This window comes from Macaca mulatta, chromosome 7 (genome assembly GCF_049350105.2).
Source record: "Macaca mulatta isolate MMU2019108-1 chromosome 7, T2T-MMU8v2.0, whole genome shotgun sequence".
NCBI classification, from domain to species: Eukaryota; Metazoa; Chordata; class Mammalia; order Primates; family Cercopithecidae; genus Macaca; species Macaca mulatta.
In genome coordinates, this window is record NC_133412.1 from 153,182,706 (window position 1) to 153,193,099 (window position 10,394).

A 10,394-nucleotide genomic window follows, 5' to 3' on the forward strand; every position below is an offset into this window, starting at 1 on the left:
TTTCCTGTCTTTCTCATCTTGTGCAGTGTTATACAACCACTCATCTCGTTGCTCAGATGAAAACTATATTAGCCAGGATTTTCCAGAGAAGCAGAATCGATAACATGTGTATACATATAGAAAGAGGGATTTATTTTAGGACATCAACTTTCATAATTATGAGAATTGGCAAGTCTAAAATCTTCAGGGAAGTCTGACAGGTTAGAAATTTAGGGAAGAGTTCATATTTTAGCTTGAATCCAAACAAGATCTGGAGGCAAAATTCCTTCTTCATCAAGGCATCCCAGTTTTTTTTCTTAAGGCCTTCAAACTGACTGGACAAGGCCAACCCACATTATGGAGTAATGTAGTAATCTGCTTCACTCAAACTCTACTGATTTAAATGTTAATCACATCTTAAAAAATACCTTCATGACATCTAAACCGGTCTTTGAAAAACTAGGTATCATGGCATAGCCAAGCTGACACATCAAATTAACCATCACAGCCTACCTTTTTTCACCTCAGCACCCACATCTATTTCCAGACTTAATCTCAAAATAAAGACAATAACAAGGTCATACGTCTGCCTAACATGATACAACTCTCTTGTGTACAACCAAAAATGCTATGTTAGTCAGTTCAGGCTGCTGTAACAAAGTGCCATAGACTGGGTGGCTTATAAACAACAAAAAATTATTTCTAAGCAGCTCTGGGTGTTGGAAGTCCCAGATCAGCACGATCAAGTTCTTATGAGCGCACACTTGCAGCTTGCACACTGCCGGCTTCTCCTTGTATCCTCATATGGTGAGAAGAGAGCTGGAGAGCTCTCATGAGGACACTAATTCCACCTCCCAATGCCATCACATTGGGGGTTAGGATTTTAACACATGAATTTGCGAGGGGGGAAAACAAAAACATTCAATCATAATAAATGTCCCAATGCTTTTTCTAGAAGAAAATGCAAAGCTCTTAGCTAATGTTCACTCTTCTCCTCAATATCCTATAATTAGTATCCTATAATATCCTATAGTATCCCATAATGTAATGTCATTATATTTAAAACAAAGATATTTGCTATATGTGTATGTGCACATATATATACATACACGAACATTCATAACAAAAGAAGGAATATTTCTATAATAATTACAGTCCTCATTTCAATAACTGGCCACATGTTATAGCAGGTATTTATAACCTTTTTTTTCCAGTAAAAATTCTGTATTTTCTTTGCTTTCAGTGAGAACCTCAGCTAGTCATGATTGTTTACCCGGGAGGTGACCCAAAACTTATTCCTGAAGGGTCTGGACCATTCATAGCCCTGTCTGAATCTATTGTATTTAGTCAGAGAGCATAGTAGTACTAAGAGATGATCTATGAAATCTTCCGTATTTCAAACACACACTTCCTTCCCTCCATTTTAGAGCAGTCTAAATTTCTCATGGTGGTCAGGATCAATCATCCTAGCTAGCAGAACAGTTCCTTTCTTTGCCTGTTCATTCAAAGGTATAAGAAGCCAAAAGTGGCTGAGGGGCAATCTTTCCTTCAAGTTATCATTGTTGTATTTCTAGTTGGACCACAGTGACATTTGAGATCTCCTAGATGTAGTATCTGTTCAAAGTCAGTCCAGTAATCCCCCAAAAGTCTGATTATTTCCTTTGTTGCAATGCACAATCACCTGAGTGAAAAACCATATGTTTCTTTGAAGAAGCCTGACAGAAAGATTGACAGTATAAATTGTCAGTGCAGCGAGATCCTTTCTCATACAGACCCAGCCTCCCCTTCATTTGACAGGTTCTAAGCCCATAAACTGGCTCAAAGTCTAAGAGTTGATTAAAGGAGTCTGACTCTCTGCTTTTGTGACTTTTGTTCCCTTGACCCAGAATTCTCCACTTATCCAGATTAGGGACAATTTAGCAGACTTCCCACCTATGTCACTTTCTAGGGACACAATGATTAACTAGCTAACATCATAGATCTCTGTGAGTCATTTTATTCTGATTGTTGCTTTGATTCTGTTTTCCATCATGGTAACCATGCTTACTTTGCCTTTGGTGACTAAATGCCACCACTTGGTCCCTGCCACACTGGGACCTAGTTATCCTCATTGCATTTAGGTTTACCAACCCAGTGGCAGCAATTACCACTGTAATTTCTGACCTATAGAGAAGAGCTATCACAAGCTCTTCAAGGATGCATTGCTGCCCTCACAAATTCATTTTTCTCACTGTTATGGGACCCTTCCCAGTGGATGAGAAGATTGCAGTGATAATCCACTTGAATACTCCAATTTTCCTAAGGCTTTAAATACTTTTTCTTTAGTATACCAAGGCAGTTATGATATTTCAGTTCATTTAGTATATGTCACCTTTTGGTCCATGTTTCAGCCAACCAAACAAACAATTTGAGCTCTTTCTAACACTCCAGGCTGCAACATTAAATCTAGATTTTTTTTGCTTAGTGGGCCCATATCAGTAAATTCTGCCTGATTCAATCTACCAGTATAACATACCCTTGATACTGAAACTGCCTTTGCAAAATTATGATGGAGACAGTAAAAAAGATCTAACATAACTGATTCCATCTTGCCTTTTTTTTTTTTTTTTTGAGATGGAGTCTCGCTCTGTCGCCCAGGCTGGAGTGCAGTGGCGCGATCTCGGCTCACTGCAAGCTCCGCCTCCCGGGTTCACGCCATTCTCCTGCCTCAGCCTCCCGAGTAGCTGGGACTACAGGCGCCCACAACCGCGCCCGGCTAATTTTTTGTATTTTTAGTAGAGACGGGGTTTCACCGTGGTCTCGATCTCCTGACCTTGTGATCCGCCCGCCTCGGCCTCCCAAAGTGCTGGGATTACAGGCGTGAGCCACCGCGCCCGGCCCCATCTTGCTTTTAACCTCCAAGCTGTCCTTGTTCACTCCTGGGCGTGGATTGAACTAACTTTGGGAGGAACTTAGTTTATAGGTTATAATTTACAATGAAGACAATAACAGCCTTTTCCTAAAACAAACCTCTTTCTTCCCTAGGGACTAGACTGCCTTTATAGGACTAACGAATTAGCCACAGGATTAGAAATTGCGGTTTAGAAGTCAGGCAGCTGGAGGCTACAAGGTTCTGATCCTCCCTAAAATGCTCCTAAGATCAGTGCTTGAGATATTATGCAGACCCTGCACTTGATGGATCAGCTGGCACCACCCAGATTGATAAACTGGCTTATGTGATCTTGTGGCCCCCACCCAGGAACTGACTCAGTACAAAAGGATAGCTTCAACTTCCTATGATTTTATCTCTGACCCAACCAATAAGCACTCTCAACTCTGTGGCGTTCCTCCACCCACTAAATTATCCCTAAAAACTCTTGTCCATGAATGCTCTGGGAGACTGATTTGAATAATAATAAAACTCTGGTCTGCCGCACAGGCCAGCTCTGCAAAAATTACTTTTTCTCTATTGCAGTCCCCCTATCTCAATAAATTAGCTCTGTCTAGGCAGCAGGCAAGGTGAACCCATTGGGTGGTTACAATATCCACTCCCACACATTCTCTAGATTTTTGTCTGTAAATATTGGAAAAATCATATAGTTATTTTGTAGTGTAGCAACCTCCTCATGGGGCACAATTTGAATCTCATCTTTGGAGGCCTACTGAAACTTGAGTTTAGTTATAGGTCTAGGAAAAAATGGGTTGTAAGCATGGGCCCTGAGGAGAATCAGCAGTGTTTTGTAAGGCAGTTACCTCAGAGGTGACCATTACTCTTTTATCGGGCAAAGCAGAGGTAATCTACTCAGATAGAAATGGAGTGGCTTCTTCTACTGGAAAGAACAATCAGAATGTAGGAGTTTAATGCCCCCCAGCTTCATCAGGATCTTCCCATATGTCCCCATTCCAATTTTCAGGACCCCATTCCTTTCCAATTAATGCTTCCACTTTAACAGCAGACACCCTGTGAGCTTAGGAATTCAATTTGTATTGTAATTCAGCTACTTGTAAAATGACACTGTGTTTAGTTTTCAGCAATCTCAGCTTTGGCTGCAGGTGACAAAAGTTTCTTCCAGGGCATTCATACAAAATTTTAGGTATTTATGCAGTGCATGAGCTGGGAATTTGAATCCCTGAATTCATCCTTTTATTTCCACACTTTGTTTACATCAATAAGGAGCAACCAGCCAATCTCTTTGTACTCATCAATTTAACAAAAGTGTTCTAGGGTATCAAATATGTGGTCACTTTTGTCTCTTACAAGTATTGATTATGGTCACTGAAAACTTTGTCTCTTATAGGCATTTGATTAGGAATATCCACAATAATATTTTGGGTACCTCAACTGATATGTCACACCATGTACTATCTATGCTCTTTTTACTTCTAGAAACAGTGATTAGTGCCTTTAAATCTAGTTAGATTAGAGAACCAGTTCCAGAATCCCCATAACCAATTCAGAAATCTCATCCTTAAGATTCTGTTGTTCTAGAACAACTCTTCTTATCCAAATCTGTATTAGTCATGGTTCTTCAGATAAACAGAACCAATAAGATGTGTATTACACACACACACACACACACACACATATATACACACACACATACATATATATGCTATATAGATAGATCTATATATCTGAGAGAGAGATTTATTCTATGGAATTGTCTCATACTTATGAGGGCTGACAAGCCTGAAATCTGCAATGAATGCTAGCAGGCTGGAGCCCCAGGAAAGTGTTGATTTTGCAGTCCTAAGGCAATCTGCAAGGAGTCTGGAAGCAGGATTTCTTCCTGGGCAAACCCCAGTCCTTTCTCTTAAGTCTTTCATCTGTTTGGATAAGCGTCACCCATATTATTGAAAATAATCTACTTTACTAAAAAATCTGCTGTTTTAAACATTAAACACATCTAAAAATATTTTCATATGAACATCTTGACTGGAGATTGACCAAAAGCCAGGTACCATGGCCTAGCCAAGTTGATACATAAAATGAACCAACATAAAAATCTAGGAGTCATCCCTGGTATCTTTCACACTTACCACACATCTGATTCATCAGCTCTACTTTCAAAATGTATCTTGACTCTGATCACTTATCGTATGTGTCATTATCAGCATCCTAGTATTAGCTACCTTCATCTTTACCTGGTGTCCTAAATAGTCTTTTTGTTCTCTTTGCTTTCACTCTGCCTTCTATCCTGCTGGCCCCCTGCCCTCTGAACCCACTATTTAGGCAGCAACCAAAATGATCTATTTAATGACCTAAATCTAATTATTCTACTCAACAGCTCAAAAACCTCCAATGGTCCCCATGCAACTCAAAGCAAAACCCAAAACTTTGTATTATTGTCTACAATCTTAATTATTCTGGTTCTGCCTCCCTCTCTCTGACTTCATTTAACATGCACCAGTGTTTTCACTCACTTGCTAATGTCCATCTGAAGATGTTTTTGTCTCTTTTGTCTAGAAACCTCCCAGATGTTTCTACGGCTCCACCCAGATCATTGCTCAGAAATTATTTATTTAAAATTCTTTCAGGATTACTGTATTTCAACTAACAGTATTATATACTATTCCTTTATACTAATTAATTTTTTCATAGAATTTATTACTGTCCTGACTTGTATTATATATGTGTTTGTTTTATGTCTGCCTTCTCAATTAGAATAAAGCCTCCAAAATGACAGGGACTTATTTCCTACCAAACCCCAGGGCACTAGTACTAGGTCTAAGGCACAGTCATGCACAATTGTATTTGTCAAGTGAATGAATGGGAAGAATAATAGTACTTTAGAGTGAGTATTCACAGGGTTGTTGAGAAGATTCAATGTCATAATGCATGAATGTTAAAGACTTTTTCTAACTGCTTCCTAATGTCAATTCTCACTTCCTTCCTTACTAATATAATCCCAAATTTGTATGTGGGTACATGGCTGCCTGGAATACAGACTTCGTTTCTTGCCCTTTCAGTTAGCAATGGTCTTATGACTGAGTTCCAGCTAATAAAGTGCAAGCAGAAGTGCCACATTCGATTTCCGAGAAGACAGCTTTAAAAGAGGTGGGTGGGGGAGGTTTTTCCTTTTCTCTTTCCCTGCTGACTGGAATTTGGGCATCATAACTGGAAGCTCTAGATGAAACATAAGATGACCCTAACAGTAGAAATCAACCAAGAAGGATCAGTAGGAACAAAGAGCCTGGGTCGTTGCTACTATGGAGTGATATATCATGCCCAGATCTACAACTTTGAAACTTCTTGAATATGAGGGAAAAATAAACTTCTATCATTTTAACTACCTGCTATTTTTGGGTTTTCTGTTCCTTGCAATCATATCTACTTCTTGCAATTTTAACATGTAAATTGATCATGACAAATATTGACTTGTAGTAAGCCTTCAATAAATATTATTGTTTGTTTTATATTCTTATAACTGTTTTAAATTTTTTCTATTTTTTAATTTTCTTGTTAACATTGTTTTTGTTGTTATAGGCTGTGTACTATGCCAAGTGTTAGGGATAAGAATGAGAATAAGATAGAAATTTCACTTAAAGGACATTGTGGTCTAGGGAGCATACAAAGAAATTATAATACAATGTGAGATGTATTTTCGTGGCAGTAATAAAAACATGCTGTGGGGACACACAGGAAGTACAGAATAAGTCTGCCAGGGGATACCAGAGATGGATTCATTGCCAAAGATGTAGATCTTGAATCAAGACTTAAACATGCCTAGGAGACCATCATGAGGACAACGGGTGGAGAGTGCAGAGGGAAAAGCAAGGGAATTGACTGCCCATAGGCCTCCCTATTAGACGCAGGAAAAATATGGATCTTACTCCCAACCTATAAAAGAAAAGAAAAAGACTTAATTGCCCCTAAGGAAGCTAAGGCACTCCCTTTTTCTCTTATCTCATCTGAAACTTCTTTGCAAATGTGGGGTTGCTGTGTTTAAAAAGTCATTAGTTCTAAATTGTCTGATTACAAGAGAAGTTGACTTAGAAAGCAAAGAGGTGATTACTAGATGGAATATACATAATCAGAACTGTCAAAATAAGGCACAATGGCATATCCTGGATATGAGTTTTTTGAGAGCTAGGAATACAGAAAGGGAGAGAGGACATGACAGGAAAATACATACACAGATAAAATTAGGGAGGTTTCCCAGGGAAAGAGAACCACTTACAATACTGTTGAAGTGTTGAAGGCAACAATTTTTGAAGTGGTTTCTAAAAAATGAACTGTAAGAATGCCCTATTCTGTCCCTTACATTGACAGACTATAAGCTACTTAGGATAATATTCACTTTACTTAATATTCAGTGCAATGTTTTGTATACATTTCAAAATCTTTACCCTAGCTGCACTAGATATGTTATGTAGTATAAGGCAGAGGGCAAGGGAGGCAACACTAAGACAGCAAAATAACAATGGACAGGTTAGAATTTCCTCCTTAAAACATCTCTGGTGTAACATCAGCAGATCTGCTGATTCTTAATTTGGGCTCTCAGTACTCTTGACATTGTCCATTTAACTGCTTGGGACTAAATTAACCTTAAATTTTCTTCTAAACTTTCCCTTCTAACACTAAGTTTAAAATTTGCTCACAGCTTCTCCAATACTGACTCAATATTTATCTTGATACCATCTCACATTAATGATCATTTAAACAAAATTTTTTATGTATCTAAAAGCCAAGTGCATTTCTATTCAAACATGCCTCTGAAAATATAATGGAAAACTGTTGGGAAACATGTGGCCTGTAAACATTTGGTCTACAGATTTTAAATTTCAAGAAAGGCTACATAATAAAAACAAAATAATAAAATTTAATAAGCAAACAAAAAAACATAAACAGAAACCCCACAAAGCTACCCTATAGAAACTGATTTCTGGGGCTGAAGAGAAAAAGAAAAATAGCACTTCCTTAATATTAATCTATTATAATGTATCCTTCACCTCAGCTTCTCTTTGCCACATTCTAAAGCAGCAACCCTTTGAATTGACCGTATAATTCAAATCTTTCTTTGGAGAAATATGCAATAGTTGGTAATTGTCTGCATTCTGAAGCAGCTCAGTTTATTCCCCCCAAATGCATGATTCACTTTGAATGATAAATATGGCTATGAAATGGAGTGTTTCCGACATTCACAGATCAAATGTAACTGGGGAGGAATAATTCAGATGCATCCTGATGTTTTATATTTCCATGCACTAATATTTGCTTCACACCATATGTCACCGTAACAGAAGAATGTGATAATGTAGAACAGCCCAGTGGTTTTCTCCTCCAACATCTGGTCTTCTGAGGAAGTCTAGCACTTTAGAGATTCATGTTTAAATCCCAAGATCGGTGGTAAAAATCAAATGCCTTGGTGAGGGGAAGTGAAAAGAAGGCTGGAAAGGCTTTTTCCTGTCATCAAATTGGCATCAGGGAATACTGTGATAATCTCAGTGGAATTAAACAAATAGAACCAGTAGTCCACTGGACCCTGTCTGAAAAGCCACACACTATGTACATTCACAGAGCAGTAAAGAGAACCAGTTGTCAGCAGGCATTTTAATCGGTGGACCCCCTTCAAGCCTGCTGACTCTTGACTCTGTTGAAGGCATCCAGACCTGGAGGCACTATAGCTTCATAAGGAGCAATGGCAACATCATCTTCCTCTAGAAGCTGGCTTGACCACTCTCCAGAGAAGAAGACCAAGACCACTTTAGGTGTATTGACAGCATTTACAACACAAGCTAGTCTCTCCAATCCTTAAAAAAAGAGAGGAGTCGGAGGAATACGCTTTCATATTTCCTACACTCCTGCAGGCATAAATTAGTTAGTTTGTTCTATTTCCTCAGGTCCTCTTTATTCTTCAGGTTGGTACAGTGTGGTTTCTACCCCACCCCCACTTCATAGAAGCTACCCACTGAGTTCCTAAACAGCCACTGTGTAAGTTAAACTTCATTTACCCTTTTCTAACTTCATTTGGCTTCACCACAGTGTTTAACAGGGTTGACTGCTCTCCACTTCTTGGAACACTTTTTTTTTTTTTTTTTTTTTTTTTTAACTGAGTTAGATGTTACACTTCTCTGCTTTTCTAACTACCCTCTAAATCTTTTTTTGTGATTCCTTTACTTTTCCTAGACCTTCAAATTTCGATGTTTAACAAACTGTGCTCTAAGGCCTTCTTTTTGTCTGTTTACATTGACTTCTGAATGACCTAAGTCCCTCTCCAAATTCCAATTCCTAATCACCCCTATGCTGCAAGTACCGTTATCCTGTGTTTGCTCCTGCCTGTCTATTACCCACCCTTCTCCACCCTGCTCTGGGCCCTGGGACGGTGATCTCTAAAAGCTGCATCATCAGACCCCTCATATTTTGGATGATGGTTTGTTTTGTTAACAGCAGATAGTATCAGAAAATGGAATGGTAGGAAGAAAAAGAGAAACAGAGGTGGGATTTTATTTTTTATTTTTTTTTGTAATTTAATAGACTTTTCCAGCCTCGCATAGCTAGGATAAATCCCGCTTGGTCATCTTGTATTATTCTTTCTATAAACTGCTAGATTCAATTTGCTAATATTTGGTGGAGGATTTTTGCATCTATTCTCATGAGAGATATTTGTGTGCAGTGTTCTTTTCTTATACTGCCTTTGTTTGGCTTTGGTGTCGGGGTAATTCTGGTCCAATGGATAGAGTTAGGGAGTATTCCCTCTGCTTCTATCCTCTGAAAGAGATTGTAGAGAATTGGTATAATTTCTTTCTTAATGTTTGGTAGAATTCACCAGTGAACTATCTGGGCCTAGTGCTTTCTGTTTTGTAATGTAATTAACTATTGATTTGCTTTTAAAAATAGATATAGGCAAATTCAGATTGTTTTTCTCTTCTCGTATGAGTTTTCTCTGCCATACTCTTTATCTGCTTGTTGTGATTTTAATTGAGCATTTTATAGTATTTTATATTCTAATTCTACAAGTAGTCCAATTCTGCTTTTAAATAACACTATACCACTTCACAAAGCTAGTACTTTATAATAACACAAAAATCCTAAGTCCTCCCTTTCATCCCTTTTGCCATCGTTGTCATTCATTTTGCTTATATATTTGAATACCTAAGTGTATATGTAATCATTGTTGCTATTATTATTATGAACAAACTGTTTTCTGTTTACTAAATTAAAAATAAGAAAAAAACACATGTTTTCATTTTCCTCTCCCTTCTTCCTTTTTATGTGTTGATCCAAGCTTCTGGCCTATATATAATAACTTTCCTCCTCCCTAAAGAACTTCTTTTAATAATTCTTGCAAGGTATCCTGGCAATAAATTCCGTCAATTTTTGTTTGTCTGAGAAAGTCTTTATTTCTTCTTTATTTTCGATGGATAATTTTGCAAGACATATAATTCTAGGTGTTTTTTTCCCCCCTCGGCACTTTAAATATTACATTCATTCT